The following is a 17,754-nucleotide window of genomic DNA, read 5'->3' as shown; positions in this document are numbered from 1 at the left end:
TTCAAATTAAGTGCCCAATAAGTGCCCAGAGAACTGCTGCCACAATGGGTGGAGCAACATGGTTTGGAGTTTCTTTGTGACCTCGGGGCAGCAGTCTTTGACCTAAAGCTTAGAAATAGTGCACACTGGCAACTTGCTAATCTCCTACATCAAGCCAGTTGTGCTGATTATGTGTGACCACGTGACATGACACAAATACATCCGTCTGATGGTGTGATAGGTGCTTGTCCCTGCATGTCACCTAATCCACACTGAGTTCATGTTTGCCTGCAGGAACGCTTGGACTGGATTCCACATGAGTCTGCTAGGACCACTTTCTTCCATTTGCGCATTATCTCTAAAATTAGAAATATGCTATCTCAGAGTGATGCTGAAAAACTAGTTCATGCATTTATTACTTCTAGGCTGGACTACTGTAATTCATTATTATCACTGTGTCCTAAAAACTCACTGAAAAGCCTTCAGTTAATTTAAAAATGCTGCAGCAAGAGTATTGACAGGGACTAGAAAGAAACAGCTTATCTCTCCTAAATTGGCTTCCCTTCATTGGTTTCACTGGCTTAAATCCTGAATTGAATCCAAAGTCCTGCTCCTCACATGCAAGGTCTTGAATAATCAAGCCACATCTTATCTTAATGACATTATAGTACCATATCACCCCATTAGAGCACTTCGCTCTTGCACTGCAGGCTTACTTGTTGTTCCTAGAGTACAGGGTGGGCCATTTATATGGATACACCGTAATAAAATGGGAATGGTTGGTGATATTAAAGTCCTGTTTGTGGCACATTAGTATATGTGAGGGGGCAAACTCCTCAAGATGGATGGTGACCACAGTGGCCATTTAGAAGTCGGCCATCTTGGATACAACTTTTGTTTTTTCAATAGGAAGAGGGCCATGTGACACATCAAACTTATTGGTAATGTCACAAGAAAAACAATGGTGTGCTTGGTTTCAACGTAACTTTATTCTTTCATGAGTTATTTACAAGTTTCTGACCACTTATAAAATGTGTTCAATGTCCTGCCCATTGTGTTGGATTGTCAATGCAACCCTCTACTCCCACCCTTCACACACTGATAGCAACACTGCAGGAGAAATGCCAGCACAGGCATCCAGTATCTGTAGTTTCAGGTGCTGCACATCTCGTATCTTCACACCATAGACAACTGCTTTCAGATGACCCCAAAGATAAAAGTCTAAGGGGGTCAGATCGGGAGACCTTGGGGGCCATTCAACTGGCCCACGACGACCAATCCACTTTCCAGGAAACTGTTCATCTAGGAATGCTCGGACCTGGCACCCATAATGTGGTGGTGCATCATCTTGCTGGAAAAACTCAGGGAACGTGCCAGCTTCAGTGCATAAAGAGGGAAACACATCATCATGTAGCAACTTCAAATATCCAGTGGCCTTGAGGTTTCCATTGATGAAGAATGGACCCACTATCGTTGTACCCCATATACCACACCAAACCCTCACTTTTGTTGTTCCAACAGTCTTGGAGGGATCCATCCAATGTGGGTTAGTGTCAGACCAATAGCGGTGATTTTGTTTGTTAACTTCACCATTCACATAAAAGTTTGCCTCATCACTGAACAAAATCTTCTGCGTGAACTGAGGGTCCTGTTCCAATTTTTGTTTTGCCCATTCTGCAAATTTTGTGCGCCGATCTGGGTCATCCTCATTGAGATGCTGCAGTAGCTGGAGTTTGTAAGGGTGCCATTTGTGAGTAGCTAATATCCGCCGAAGGGATGTTCAACTAATGCCACTCTCCAGTGACATGCGGCAAGTGCTACGCTGTGGGCTCTTGCTGAATGAAGCTAGGACAGCTGCTGATGTTTCTTCATTAGTGACAGTTTTCTTGCGTCCACATTTTGGCAAATCCAACACTGAACCAGTTTCACGAAACTTAGCAAGCAGTTTGCTAACTGTAGCATGGGAGATGGGTGGTCTCGTAGGGTGTCTTGCATTGAAATCTGCTGCAATGACCCGGTTACTGCGTTCACCAGATATCAACACAATTTCGATCCGCTCCTCATGTGTTAACCTCTTCGACATGTCAATGGCTGTGAACAAAGAGAAACTTGTAAATAACTCATGAAAGAATAAAGTTACGTTGAAACCAAGCACACCATTGGGTTTTTTTTTTGTGACATTACCAATAAGTTTGATGTGTCACATGGCCCTCTTCCTATTGAAAAAACAAAAGTTGTATCCAAGATGGCCGACTTCTAATTGGCCACCATGGTCACCACCCATCTTGAGGAGTTTGCCCCCTCACATATACTAATGTGCCACAAACAGGACTTTAATATCACCAACCATTCCCATTTTATTATGGTGTATCCATATAAATGGCCCACCCTGTATTTAAAAGTAGAATGGGGAGGTAGAGCCTTCAGTTTTTAGGCCCCTCTTCTGTGGAACCAGCTTCCAGTTTGGATTTGGGAGACAGACACTATCTCTACTTTTAAGATTAGGCTTTCCTTTTTGCTAAAGCATATAGTTAGGGCTGGATCAGGTGACCCTGAATCCTCCCTTAGTTATGCTGCAATAGGTGTAGGCTGCTGGGGGATTCCCATGATGCATTGAGTGTTTCTTCCTAAGTCACCTATCTCACTCACTATGTGTTAATAGACCTCTCTGCATTGAATCATACTTTTTAGTAATCTCTGGCTCTCATCCACAGCCTGTCTTTTGTCCTGTCTTCCTCCTCTCACCCCAACCGGTCACGGCAGATGGCCGCCCCTCCCTGAGCCTGGTTCTCCCAGAGGTTTCTTCCTGTTGAAAGGGAGTTTTTCCTTTCCACTTTCGCCAAAGTGCTTGCTCATACCCCCTATGATTGTTGGGGTTTTCTCTGTATGTATTATAGTAGGGTCTACCTTACAATATAATGCGCCTTGAGGCGACTGTTATTCTGATTTGGCACTGTATAGATAAAATTGAATTGAATGAGTCCTCCAAGTATGAAATGTGGGGCTCTTTACATTGAAGTGTTCCTAGTTGCTGGACCTTGTAATGCACAGGACGAGGTTCAGAGCAGAGAAATTAAGGCCACACGGAGCAGCAGGAAGTAAGCCATGCTGCCTAGCCTTCCACAATGATTACATGAGCGTGATAAGCTGATGACTGAGCTAACATGACTTATAGCACTGTGTAGCTCAGTCATAGGCCTGAGCTGGACTAAACTCTCAGCAGTTGGACAATACTCACCTGCAGAATCAGACTTAGATAAATGGTTCATAGTGTGCATAGTGTGTGCTTCTGACTGTCACTGTGTCCTATAACACGATGCCATTTTTGAAATCAAATGTGTTTCTTTAGAATATTACAGCACTTTCACAGGAACGCCTCACAGTTGCCTGTTTAAATAAACACACTTGAGTGTTTAATTTGACTGTTGGATTTGTACTTCAGTATACAGCACAGTATATCAATCTGAATGGTTACTTTCAGGTAGACGATACACAGTTCCACATTTTAAATTTAAAAGATATAGTTAGTTCCCTTTCAGTCGATTTACTTGGTACAACACATAAGTATGGGATATCACGCCCCCGCGTGTCCTGGCTGAAGAAACCTTTATTCACGCCTTTAAGGCAGATGACGTGTGATGACACACGCACGGCCCCACCCGCACATATAGCGGCTGTCATCATAGTCATCCCTCAGTTCTTACGCTCTTCACCTCGCTGAGAAACACCTCTGCTGAGTTGGGCTAGCTAGCTGCCGCTAGTTAGCTCCATTGTCTGCCGACTTGAACTTAGCTTAACTGCCCCTGTTGGTGTTAGCCGCCCTCCATTGCGCAGTTGTTGCGTAGGCTGCCCGCGGAGTGCTAATTTCAAGTTTTCCTGTGCAGCGTTTTGCTTTGCGTTTTGGAATGGACTTCAAACCGAAGCGAGCAAAGCAGAAATCTTCTGTTCGCCCCTGTCCTCAGGGATGCGGTTTCTCTTTGCACGACAGCAACCAGCACGAAGCCTGCCCTGTCTGCCTGGGGATCGTCCACGCTAGGAGAGCATTGACAGAGCCCGAAGCCAGTGCATTTTGTCGCCAGCTCCGGCGCTCAACCCTGGAAAGATGGGTGACGTTTGTGGGAAAAGTGCTGGGACGCTCGGTGTTCAAAGGATTTCATGACCACAGACGTCAAGGTGACAGGTCTGTAGTCATTCAGTCCTGTAATGGTGGGTTTCTTGGGAACAGGGATGATGGTGGAGCGTTTGAAGCAGGAGGGAACTTCGCACATGTTGTGGAAATTTTAACAATAACCTGCAACACACCCAGTGAGCTTGATTTGAAGTGGGTTTAATGAACACATTGCAATGTGGAGAGAGCATCCCAGTGAAACACCAGGATCATCTCTGAATTGTGGCCACCGCCCTTACATCTTATATACAGAGACACAGACAAAGAACATTCCACAAACTCTCACGTCTTACCCCCCTCTCACGGGGGGCTATACCTTCTCCCTCACAGAGAGAATTATGACCTTGTTTTCTGCTTAGCCTTCACCTAAGGATTTACATCTCTGATAAGCAAAGGGAGTCTCACTATCTGTGTAATGTCTCCCATTACAATGGCCTCACTGTGTTAACATTACACATGCATGTAAACTAGTAACAGGAGTGCTCTTACTATAGTAAAGTGAGAAAGTGATATAACTATAACTAATGTGATATGATTAAATATGTGATTAATACATGAGAAAAGAAATCTGCCACCACATTCCACCCTTTGTGATACCACAATTAAGAATTAAAAATAATTAATTAAGAATCACATAAAAACACATGGAGATTTCTTTTCTAACTACTGAACATCAGCACCATTGTGTACTCAAAGAATTCACAATGTGCATCTTCCCTATGGTCAGAAGGAAACAACAAATTTACATTTTATGGCCATCTTCGCTCCATCTGAGTCTCCACCCTTTGTTCGAAGGATGGCAGTTATATCATAAAATAAAACACAATATGAGATCATGTATAGAAATGAAACAGTGTTTGTTTTTCATCTGCAAAGAAAACTTCAACCATAGTTACATCAAGCTGCTCTCTCATAAGAACCCGTTGTTAAGATAAGGAAGTTTTTCAGTGTGTGATATATTTTCCCACTTTATCATTAAGTCTCCCAATTTATTAACTGTTTCTATAAAAGACCCTCTTCCCCAGTGTTATTAAGGGATCGAGGCACACATACCTCACCAAACATCACACCCTACTTTGTGCCATTTGCTTTGCCCTGTCCAGATGTTTGCCATCAAGGACAGTGAATATGTCTGAACCTGTAAATTAATACCACAAACATATACTAACACTGATGTTAGTGCTTCTTTTAGAGTAAAACCCAAAAGTAGCCATGAATTTCCACATAGCCATCATGTATCAAACACTTCTGAGCTACATTTTGCAACAGAATTATAGATCTTTCCACTCCATCTATGCAGTGTACTGTACTCTTTACTATTGTGGGGCCATCGGCCTGTTTAAAAGGTGTAAACCCTCTCAAGGGCATTTACAATCATCTTTACTGTCCCCACATCAGTGATTGGGGAAACCAAAACAATCACATTTAACTCTTCCAGCATGTTTGAGGTTGATTTCATTGAGATCAAAATCCCTCAATGAAATGTGATGAACCCCAAATCCTACCTTTACGGTGTCAAATGTGTCAAAATTGAGTACACATGTCAAAAGAACTCACAACTGTTGTTATTATGTTTACTCAGACAATGAGGGCCTAATGCACTTACGCATCAGGAACTGACATGCTAGATAATCAGTCTAGCTTCCCTACAAAATGCGCACAAGTTGCTGTAAAACTTGCATGCTATAATTACTCCAATCACTTCTACTCAGGCTCAGGACCCTAACAGAGTTTGTGATGTTCGGAGAGTCATGTAAATGCATATCATTTATAAAATGATTATTAACATCACACCAACGACCTCCTTAACTTAAAAACATACTAAGCTTTCCAGGGAAACTGATTGGCTGTTTAAGCAGGTGTGATCTGCATTCATTCGCTGATCCCTCTTGGGTGGCTCAGAGTCTGCTCTGCAGTCGTTGAGTTGGAGCTTGGCACGCCCTTGTTGGAGGAGGGCGCTCTTTTCACCCCTCACTCTCTCATTCCAACGCAGCTTTATGGTCATTGCTGTGGTTCTGGAATCTTCTCATGATTTTTAGTAGGGCCCCAAACCACACGACCTTTGACCTCAACCACTGCCTGGGCTGTCAGCTTTGCTATGAATGGTCCCTGTTTCTCGCTGGGTCTCTGAAGACTTCTGATCAGCACCCAGTCTCAGTCAGGAGATTCCACCCTTGGGATGATTTTTTCCAGCAATACTCTGACCACTGCACCTGTATCCCTTTATAGGAGGACAAACTTCTAACCGTTTGGAAAACATGTCAACCATCATCAAACCACATTTCCCTTCCAGTTCAGTGAAGTTTACTTATAGATCATCAAAAGCTTATCTGAACATGGAATTACGCCCTGTAGAGGTTTAATACCTGAAATGAACTGTTATCCCACAAATCACAGTAAAAAGCCATGGACAAAATCATCATGGAAAACATAGAAAGCATTGTTTCATGTTAAACCTGGAATCCCTCCTTTTGACACATGGTCTCTCCCATGAGTCAACTCATCAGAACTAGGAGAACAACAAAAGAAAATGGTTAATTAAATCATTTCTAAGACAACATCAGGGCTTCTCCTCCAGAGTAATTTCACTCCAGCCCTGTAAACCCCATTGTTAAAGAATAAAATTAGTATTAAATGTTAAGTTGGTCTAACTCTTGGCTCTGCCTGGAGCTCGAATCCACACCACAATTACATAGAAAGCAAAATCGGTGAGTAAATACAAACTTCACACTTGCAAACAACTGTAGGGTCATAGGAGCAATAAGGCATCCCACACCACAGACACAAGTGTGCCATGTGCAGTTTATTTCCCCAGATAATTAAAAACACTACTGTTGCCATAATTTACCCAAATGATGAAAGAAAAGAGAATGTAAATGTTAGCCTGCGCAGGTGTATAAACACTTTCTCACAGTGACCTCTGCATTTGGCAATACTAGGTCATAATAACACTCTGCTGGTAAATTCACAGACACAGAAAGTGGCATTTAAAAGGTTAAATCAGCACGCAGCCTAGGATGTTGCTGTCATCTTTCCACTGCTTTAAAAACAAAACAGAGAAACACACATAGATACATCCAACCTGTCGTCATGCGGAGGTGCAACCTCACTACTTTTAGCATTTATCCACCTCAGTTAAATCTATGGTCAGAGCTTTGTGACTTCCTGCACATGGCGGGCCCAATTCATGCATTCAACGGACCCGTCCGTGTTTTGATTAAAATGTTGTTTCCTAATGAAGTCAGCAGTGGGCGGGTGAAAGCCGTTCATCAGAGCATAGTTTAACTGCAGCTGATGTGGGCTGGCCTTCTCTGCACGCTCTTCAAGGCCGCTATGTGTTCTACCAACTTCTAACATTTGACATTTTCCAACAACACAGTGTGTTACTATAACCAACAAGCAGCCAGTAAAACCAGTTTCTTTCACACAAAATCAGTAAAACAGAAAAGTAGCAGCTTAAAGGTTAAGTCTGCAAGGCCCGTCCTCATTCATGTAAACCTACAGTCGCTCCTCCTCTGGTCTCTGTCATCCTTCTGCTCCTGCAAAAACAAGCAAACAAACTCACACACATCCACCTTCTTTCACTGTTTGGGTGGGTTAGGCATTAGAAGTGACTAATCCTAAAATAGGTACTGTCTTTTCAATTTCAAGTCAGTCACATTTAGTCCACATCATCAGTCCAGCCACAGTCCTCTGCATTTGCATTTATACCAGTCACATGCATTCATCCAGTCACATGCATTCATAACGATCATTGCTGACAGTGGAAAACCACGCACAAATATAAATATCCACTGACAGCAATATTTCGTCATTCCAAAAACAAAAATAATTCTTATTGCTTTTGAAGTGGATTGAATCGCTACAATCCTTTTAAACACAGGACTTACCATCTGATATGATCAGCATCCTATGTAGGTGAATTTTCTCAGAATCCAATTGTAATCTAGAGAAGCTCACCTTATATTTGCTCTCAATTAAAGTATTTTATAGCGCTTTTGCTCCCCATCTTGCAGGCCTGCTTTTAAATCATCAACACACAAAATATCACGCCCAGGGGGCGATACCTGGCAGGTTTTTTCCTAAGTGCACTGTTACAAAAAAGAAACAACAACCCCAAAATTAGGCCCGGTTCCGGGCATGTCTAAGTGTAAAAAAGCAAACAAACAAACAAAACAAAAAAACAGTCTTTCTCTTAGAAAAAGAAAAACAACCCAAACCTAACTGGCAAAATCAGCTTGGTACTAAAACAAAAACCCCAAAATTTACCGTAAAAATCACAGGAAAAGTTTTGCCTTCAGGTGAAATAACAGGCTGTATGCATTAGAACCTGCCATGCAGTGCTGCAGTCACTGCTTCTGGCTTTAATTAACAACTGGTGCTTACATGGTCTGAAATCAGACTTAAGAGTTACTACCTTTGCTCATTTTCCCCACATCATATTTACTGGTTGCCCACAAGTGCTCCAGAATATTACACAATTCTGGAAAGTCTGGGGCCAACCAACAAAGTTCCACCTGCTAAATACACAGACAACTGTCCATCCTTTTTTTATTAGCAGCTGCACAGTTCACACAACACTAATGTTCACCATTAAAAGCTTCCTAAACACTTCATATCAATGTTTTATCACTGGAATGTGAATTTCTTCCCCCTTTTCTTTCTTCCCCAAACATAAAATGTAACATGCTGTCGTGTATTTCACAAAACAAGTTTGTTCTCATGTAATCAGAGTTTATATCTGGGTGTAAGCTTCACCCATACATCAGAAACAGGAAAATCATTTCAACCCTCTGCTACATCTTATTCACTTGTTTTATAATCCAGTCATCCTTCCCTGATCTAGTAACAATCAACTAATTTGCATATCAGCTATTAACCCACCAAGTTGACAGGACAACAGAAATGCATGTTCAAAATATTATCACAAAAGAGAATTTCCTTCATACAGTAAATTACTTGTGCTGCACCAATCAAGCAGAAAGTATTTGACAATTTACTATATTAACAACTAAATTTATTGTCTGATCACTGGTTGGTCAAACCAGAATCTTTTTTCCCACAAAAGTTAAACTGTAGTCCTGCAACCTGGAGAGTTAATTGTCAGCAGTGGATACACTCAGCGTTCAATAACAAGTGTCTGTGAAATTTGTACAATTTTAACACTGATGACAGATAACAAGTTGATCTCCTTTGCATGTGTGTGTGTGTTAGTAGGCAGGTTTAATGGATGTGTGTGCAGTGGAGCTGCAGATTCAGCAGGGCATGTCCTTAGAGCTGCCTTTCCTTCACATTTATCTCTGTGTTTGTGTGTGTTTTAGTTTTACCTTTGTTGCGATCCTACGGACTTTTCTCAACCTCCACAAGACAGCCGGCCACAGTTTTCCAACCCAATTTTCATGTGTTCTCACATTAACGACAACAGACTTCATTTTTCCTCCATGCTCTCTTCTCACAGCTTCTGTCTCCCACATCTGCAGCAGTTCACAGTTGTGGTGTGTCAGGGGCCCAGTGGGCCGTTCTTCTTCAGCTTTGCCTTTTGTCTTTCACTCTTTTCAGTCTCTTCCTTTGCCATTTCAGCTCCCAGTATGGCAATGTGAAACTCAAACAGTCTTCTCAAGTCCATTCACACACAGTGATGTCACTGGGAGCGCATACTTCCATCCATCCATGGTATTTGTACATGCTGCTGAACCCTTTAAGGTTTAGGGCAGTGTTGCTGTGCGTTCACATTGTTGAGTCTTGAAGTCGACGCCGTTGCTCTCGAACTGCATTTTGTCTTTAGGGAGAGATTACCCTCGAAGCTTGTTCTTCATCGGAAGATGTACATGGAGTGAAGCTGTGTAATTTTCAGCCAAAACACGGCTGGATGTGGTTCCAATTATATTAATCTATCATTTTGCTCTGGCCGCTGTGCTTGTGGAGGACGTTGATCCAGTTCCGTAGCCACCTGTACAAAAACACTAAGACATTTATTTGATATCATTTTCATCACTGCTCATTAACACTTTCCCTCTCTTATTCTTCTGTACACATTACATCTCTTTCCATCAATCTCGGTTGTACACACACCCACAGCACGTCTTCTTTCCCATATTTCTGAAAGAGGAAAAAAAAAAAAATCACGCAATCAAAACCTGGATTTGCCCGGACCACCCGGAGGTGGCCATACTGCTGACCTCAGCTTTGTGGACAAGCGCGTTCGCCGTCCAGCCTTTTCCTTGTGGTGCAAAAGTGTTAAACACCACAAACTAAGGACAGAGTCCTTCCCACAACAGTCCTGAAATTAGGTGTCGTATTCCTGAGGTTTCCCTCCCAGTGGTCCATCCAAAACAAAAGGACAACAACAAAAGCAACAACAACTTAAGAATAAACTACAAACAAAAAAAACCCCCCTCTTATTCCTGTCAACATCTTTCTCTTACACAAAACATACTTTACCCATTTGGAGTTTTCACCCAGACCACCTCTAGGGACACAACCTCCCCACGGCTCCTGTAGCCACTTTGCTGAGCTCAGCACCCATTACAGCCGGGCGTCCCCTCTGCAGCCTTTGCTTCGGTACAAAGTGCTAAAAACCATAAACCCAAGGACAGAAGAGTCCTTCCCACGACAATCCATAATTTAGGCGTCGTTTTTTTTTTGAGGTTTTCCCTTTTTGTGGTCCACTTGAAAACTCCCCACAAATCAAAACAGCTCACTGTTGCAGATTCTTTTTCCATTTCTTTACCTCATAGTTCGTTAAATTCCTGCATGTGTCAGTCGCTGAAGGCCTCTAGCGGTTCCCCCTTTTTTTTGAAAAGAACGGTGGGACCGGGGCAATTTTTTTCCCCCAGGATGGCCAGTCACCACGTACCTGCGATTCAGCGAAACTCACGTGAGGAATCCTGTTCGTGACGCCAAATTGTTGTGGAAATTTTAACAATAACCTGCAACACACCCAGTGAGCTTGATTTGAAGTGGGTTTAATGAACACATTGCAATGTGGAGAGAGCATCCCAGTGAAACACCAGGATCATCTCTGAATTGTGGCCACCGCCCTTACATCTTATATACAGAGACACAGACAAAGAACATTCCACAAACTCTCACATGTCTTACCCCCCTCTCACGGGGGGCTATACCTTCTCCCTCACAGAGAGAATTATGACCTTGTTTTCTGCTTAGCCTTCACCTAAGGATTTACATCCCTGATAAGCAAAGGGAGTCTCGCTATCTGTGTAATGTCTCCCATTACAATGGCCTCACTGTGTTAACATTACACATGCATGTAAACTAGTAACAGGAGTGCTCTTACTATAGTAAAGTGAGAAAGTGATATAACTATAACTAATGTGATATGATTAAATATGTGATTAATACATGAGAAAAGAAATCTGCCACCACACACAGCTCCAGGGATCTGTTGAAGATGCGGGTAAAGATGGGAGCCAGCTGTTCAGCGCAGGTTTTGAGGCAGGAGGGTGAAACACCGTCTGGTTCGGGGGCTTTCCTGGGGTTCTGTTTCTGAAACAGTCGGCTCACATCCTCAGTGTGTATTCTGAGTTTCAGGGAGGAGGAAAGGGGGGTGAGAGTTGTGATGGAGGTCGTTGAGTCTGTACGGGGGAGGGTGGTGGTGGTCATTGAGTCTGGATTGGGGAGGGTGAGGTGGGAGAGTGAGGTGTGAGAGGTGTGTTGGGGGTCAGTGTCTGAAACAATGGCTCTGGGGAGGGGAGGGTGAGGTGTGGGAGTCTGTCCGTCTCAAACCTGCTGTAGAATGTATTTAGCTCGTTGGCCAGGTCTTTGTTTGCTTCAACAGTGGGTGGGGGGCATCTGTAGCTGGTGATTTCCTGCAGGCCCTTCCACACTGATGCAGGGTCGTTGGCTGAGAGCCGTTCTTTCAGCTTCTGGGAGTAGATCCTTTTGGCTGCTTTGATATCCTTTGTCAGTGTGTTTCTGGCCTGCTTGTACAGGGCCCTGTCACCACTTCTGTAGGCATCCTCCTTGGCCTTACAAAGATGTTGGAGTTTAGGAGTGAACCATGGTTTATTGTTGTTGTATGTGCAAAAGGTCTTGGTTGGCACACACACATCTTCACAGAAACTGATGTATGATGTCACAGTGTCCATGAGCTCATCCAGGTTCTCAGATGCAGCTTCAAAAACAGTCCAATCAGTGTAGTCAAAACAGTCCTGCAGTTCCTGCTTTGCTGCGTTAGTCCACTTCTTCACAGTTTTGACTACAGGCTTGGCACGTTTGAGTTGTTGCCTATAAACTGGAATAAGATGGACCAGGCAGTGATCAGAATGTCCCAAAGCTGCCCGGGGCACAGAGCAATAGGCATCTTTTAAAGTGGTGTAACAGTGATCCAGTGTGATGTTGTCCCTGGTGGGGCAGTCTATATGCTGTCTGTATTTGGGGAGTTCGTGGTTAAGGTTTGCTCTGTTAAAATCCCCAAGGATAATTGTAAAGGAATCCGGGAATTTCCTTTCCAGGGTGGTGATCTGGTCAGCCAGCTCGCACAGTGCGTTGTTCACATTGGCCTGAGGAGGGATGTAAACTCCGACCAGCATGAAGGAAGAAAACTCCCGCGGTGAATAAAATGGTTTACAGTTGATGAAAAAAGTTTCCAAGTTTGGACTGCAGTATTTCTGTAACACTGTGACATCAGTACACAGTATCTGGCCCCGTCCCATAACCATGGTGTCGGCGGCCCCGCAACTCTGCCGTCCAAGCACTGCAGTTTCTCTGCTTCGCAGCTGGAGAAGATTTATCAGGCTCAGGCCGGCACTGCTCGCACCATGAGCTCCGTCACTGGTACGTCTCGGATCGCTGGTTCCTGATGACAGCCCGCTGGCACCTCTTCTTAACGAGGTCAGAGTCGCCACAGACTACATCCTCCGTGCGTCCCGCTGTGCAGACAGCCGCATGTAACTACGACAGTGTTTGCTAGTTCACCTTACATGCATTAATTTAATAACGTGGTTAGCCTACTTAACGTAAATTACACACGAACAACATTAAGCTACTCACCCAGAGAAGAACGGCTGCTGCTGCCATCATCATCCGTCATCATTTCTGCTACACTGGCAGGGCTAGGGCCATCCCCCAAGAACTCTTCGGGTTCTTGGGGGATGTTGCTAACTCCGGGTCCTATAACGGGCACCACACCCGCAGTAGATGTGCTCGGTGTGAGGTCTTGCAGCAAGCTATCAAATACGGTGGATTTCTCGGCTTTTAAAAAAACGCTATGCGTCGCCAGGTGTTTCATCAGATTCAAGGTGTTACCTCCTTTGCACAGTATCACCTTAAAGCACTTGTTGCAGGCTGCTGAGTTTGCATCTTTTGCTGTGAAGTACAGCCAGACTTTTGACCGCTTCGCCTTGGGCATTTTTAATCTGTAGCTCTGCTCTAAAAGAACATACGTCCTTGGCCCCGCCTACTATCCTTGGAAAGGTAAAATGATTGGCTAGAATCCAAAGTGTATGACATCTCAAGAAAAAAAAAAAGCACCGAAATAAAGCACCGAAATGTGCGCTGCTTTTCGGTCTATGTCAGAACCGGTGCCATATGGCACCGGATACCGGTACCCATCCCTACCTGTGGCTGACCCTCTCTGACGTCCCGGATAGGGACAGAGTTGTATATCTGGACGAACCAGTGTCTGCGGCTGGGTTATTCGGACATTCACTCGAAGCCATTCAGGCTAGATTTGATCTGAGGAAGAAGCAGACGGAAGCTCTGCGCGACATCATCCCCAGACGTCAGGCGAAGCCCAAGCCCGCAGCTAGCTCTCACAGGCCCGCCGCTCCTCTGCCGACTGGCAAGAGACCGGCGCCCACTGCTGCAGTGGGTGTGCCACCAGCGGGAGCACATCCTCTGGCCCGAGCTCCACGCCAGTCAGCCTGGAGCAAAGGCCCACCCTCGGGCCCCCAGCGGGACCCGACAGCCAGGAGGAAGAAGCCTCAGCCCTCCTAGCTGTGGTTTTGAGTGGAGAAGGGGCCCAGCGGCAGGGAGCTTTTACCTCTCTGTTGCCGCACATGAGGTGCCGCTTAAGTTCTGTTCAGGTTGTCAGCCCCAGAAGGCGCTGCACTTTCCTAACACTGTCTCCCAAGCACAAACCCCCTGCACAGAAAATGCCTCAGGTTGTAACTCCCTGTTCAGGTGTGCAGTGTTGGGAAGGTTACTTTTAAAATGTATTCCATTACAGAATACTGAATACATGCCCCAAAATGTATTCTGTAACGTATTCCGTTACGTTACTCAATGAGAGTAACGTATTCTGAATACTTTGGATTACTTAATATATTATCGTGCTGTTTACAACTACGTGAATGTACTATTGCTGTGATTTATTACTGATACTGAAGGTCCGCGGCTCCGAACCGCAGTAAAGGGACCTCTGGCTAATACGGTGGGTTCCGTGTCGGGCTGGTAGCCGAAAAATAGCTTTACTTTGTTGTCTGGGTCAACTTTGCTTGCCAGAGACAGAGAGAGGCGTTGAAAGGCTGCTCCAACGGAACTTATTTTTTCCGGAGGAAAACACGAACACAGTGTACAGTTGAGTCTTAATAGCTTACTTACAACTGGGCTCGTCAGGCACTCTTTTTGGCTGCAGTGGTTATTATTATATTTACATGCTTCCAGCTCCTGTTTTTGCTCCGTGGCAGCTCGGACTTTTCCTTTCTCTCCCTCCCTCGCTCACAGACACATAACGTGTATGGTAGTCCATTCTCGCTGCAGCACGGTCTACACTGCCCATGAGGCTACATTCTTTAGGGCCATGCCTGTAGCATTCTGCCTTTTAGCTTAGCACAACAACAACAACAACAACAAAAAAGCGCTCTCTCACCCAGGAAACACGCAGATAGAGAGCGTCACCCTGTAACCATGGCAACCGTAACGCTGCCCCTGGAACAACATTACGTAGCTGTCAAACAAACCCAAACAGTCCTGACCTGCGACAATATGAAACAGGGAAGTACCGCCGTGTAATCCATTTATTTCAACAAAGTAACTGTATTCTGAATACCACCTTTTTAAACGGTAACTGTAATGGAATACAGTTACTCATATTTTGTATTCTAAATACGTAACGGCGGTACATGTATTCCGTTACTCCCCAACACTGCAGGTGTGTTAAATGTTCAGGTGACCACATCAAGTGTTCCCGCTGTTTTTCATTGTTGTGCCCCAGGAAAGGTGCCTCCAACAAAATGTATGAATGTACAAACCGGATTCCAAAAAAGTTGGAACACTAAACAAATTGTGAATAAAAACTGAATGCAATGATGTGGAGATAGCAAATGTCAACATTTTATTCAGAATAGAACATAAATCACGGAACAAAAGTTGAAACTGAGAAAATTTATCAACTGAAGGGAAAAATATGGTGATTCAAAATGTCATGGTGTCAACAAATCCCAAAAAAGTTGGGACAAGGCCATTTTCACCACTGTGTGGCATCTCCCCTTCTTCTTACAACACTCAACAGACGTCTGGGGACTGAGGAGACCAGTTTCTCAAGTTTAGCAATAGGAATGCTCTCCCATTCGTGTCTAATACAGGCCTCTAACTGTTCAGTCGTCTTGGGCCTTCTTTGTCGCATCTTCCTCTTTATGATGCGCCAAATGTTCTCTATAGGTGAAAGATCTGGACTGCAGACTGGCCATTTCAGTACCCGGATCCTTCTCCTACGCAGCCATGATGTTGTGATTGATGCAGAATGTGGTTTGGCATTATCTTGTTGAAAAATGCAGGGTCTTCCCTGAAAGAGATGACGTCTGGATGGGAGCATATGTTGTTCTAGAACCTGAATATATTTTTCTGCATTGATGGTGCCTTTCCAGACATGCAAGCTGCCCATGCCACACGCACTCATGCAACCCCATACCATCAGAGACGCAGGCTTCTGAACTGAGCGTTGATAACAACTTTGGTTGTCCTTGTCCTCTTTGGTCCGGATGACATAGCGTCCCACATTTCCAAAAAGAACTTCGAATCGTGACTCGTCTGACCACAGAACAGTCTTCCATTTTGCCACCACACTCCATTTACATGATCCCTGGCCCAGTGAAAACGCCTGAGCTTGTGGATCTTGCTTAGAAATGGCTTCTTCTTTGCACTGTAGAGTTTCAGCTTGTTGGGTCTTAACTCAGACCCCGCTGTATCCAGGACTTATTCCCATGAAAGAAAAACAAGGCAACAGTGTTCGATCGATTACTTGCACAAGGGAGGCCTCATCTGTGTCCAGCACGAAAATGACCCCAAATCCGGCCTCCTCTCGCTGCCTTTTATTGAGAGACAGTTCACACAAAACACAGCAAAGCAACGCCCACATGGTTCTAAGGCATTGTATGTATATGTGTGAACTTTTATATGTAAGTAGGAATGTGTGTGTGTGTGTGTGTGTGTGTGTGTGTGTGATTTTGGGGGTGCATTTGTGTGACCTCCTGCTGACCAAAAGGGTCATAAAAGCAGGAAGCTTACAACACAAGAAACAGATCTTTCAGATAGGATGTATCTACAATAAACCCTCCCCCAACACAAAGTGGTTAGAGGTGCTCAGGATCAAAGGAATGGCTTTGATAATACTGCTTGAACTAAGACTGTACAAATTTAAGAAACACAATGGCAACATTCAACAATTAGACCTAACACAGCTGGCAACGGCGGATGGCACGGTGGATTGTGTTCACTGACAATGGTTTCTGGAAGTATTCCTGAGCCCATTCTGTGATTTCCTTTACAGTAGCATTCCTGTTTGTGGTGCAGTGTCGTTTAAGGGCCCGGAGATCACAGGCGTCCAGTATGGGTTTACGCCCTTGACCCTTACGCACAGAGATTGTTCCAGATTCTCTGAATCTTCGGATGATGTTATGCACAGTTGATGATGATAAGTGCAAAGTCTTTGCAATTTTTCGCTGGGTAACACCTTTCTGATATTGCTCCACTATCTTTCTGCGCAACATTGTGGGAATTGGTGATCTTCTACCCATCTTGGCTTCTGAGAGACACTGCCACTCTGAGAAGCTCTTTTTATACCCAATCATGTTGCCAATTAACCTAATTAGTGTTAATGGGTCTTCCAGCTCTTCGTTATGCTCAAATTTACTTTTTCCAGCCTCTTATTGCTACTTGTCCCAACTTTTTTGGGATTTGTTGACACCGTGAAATTTTGAATCAACATATTTTTCCTTTAAAATGATACATTTTCTCGGATTAAACTTTTGATCTGCCACCTACGTTCTATTCTGAATGGAATATTGACATTTGCCATCTCCACATCATTGCATTCAGTTTTTATTCACAATTTGTTTAGTGTCCCAACTTTTTTGGAATCCGGTTTGTACATGTTCCCATATTACAATCAATAAAGAGTGTTGTTTATTCTCAAACGATCACAAATCACATTCTGAGATGTGATTTGCAGAATGAGCCAGGTCAGGCAGGTGATGCATTCCCCTGCAAACACACTGGGGGGCGACAACACCCCGCTGACAGTGCTGCAGGTCAGCCGGCTGGCTGCTCACTTCCCTCAGTGGCGCTCTTGCGCCCCCTCCCCGTGGGTGCTGCGAACCATTGCCATGGGTTATCAGTTGCAGTTCCGGGTCAAGCCGCCTCGTTTC

Source organism: Oreochromis niloticus, linkage group LG14 (assembly GCF_001858045.2).
Source record: "Oreochromis niloticus isolate F11D_XX linkage group LG14, O_niloticus_UMD_NMBU, whole genome shotgun sequence".
NCBI lineage: Eukaryota > Metazoa > Chordata > Actinopteri > Cichliformes > Cichlidae > Oreochromis > Oreochromis niloticus.
Note: the sequence above shows the minus strand (reverse complement) of the source record.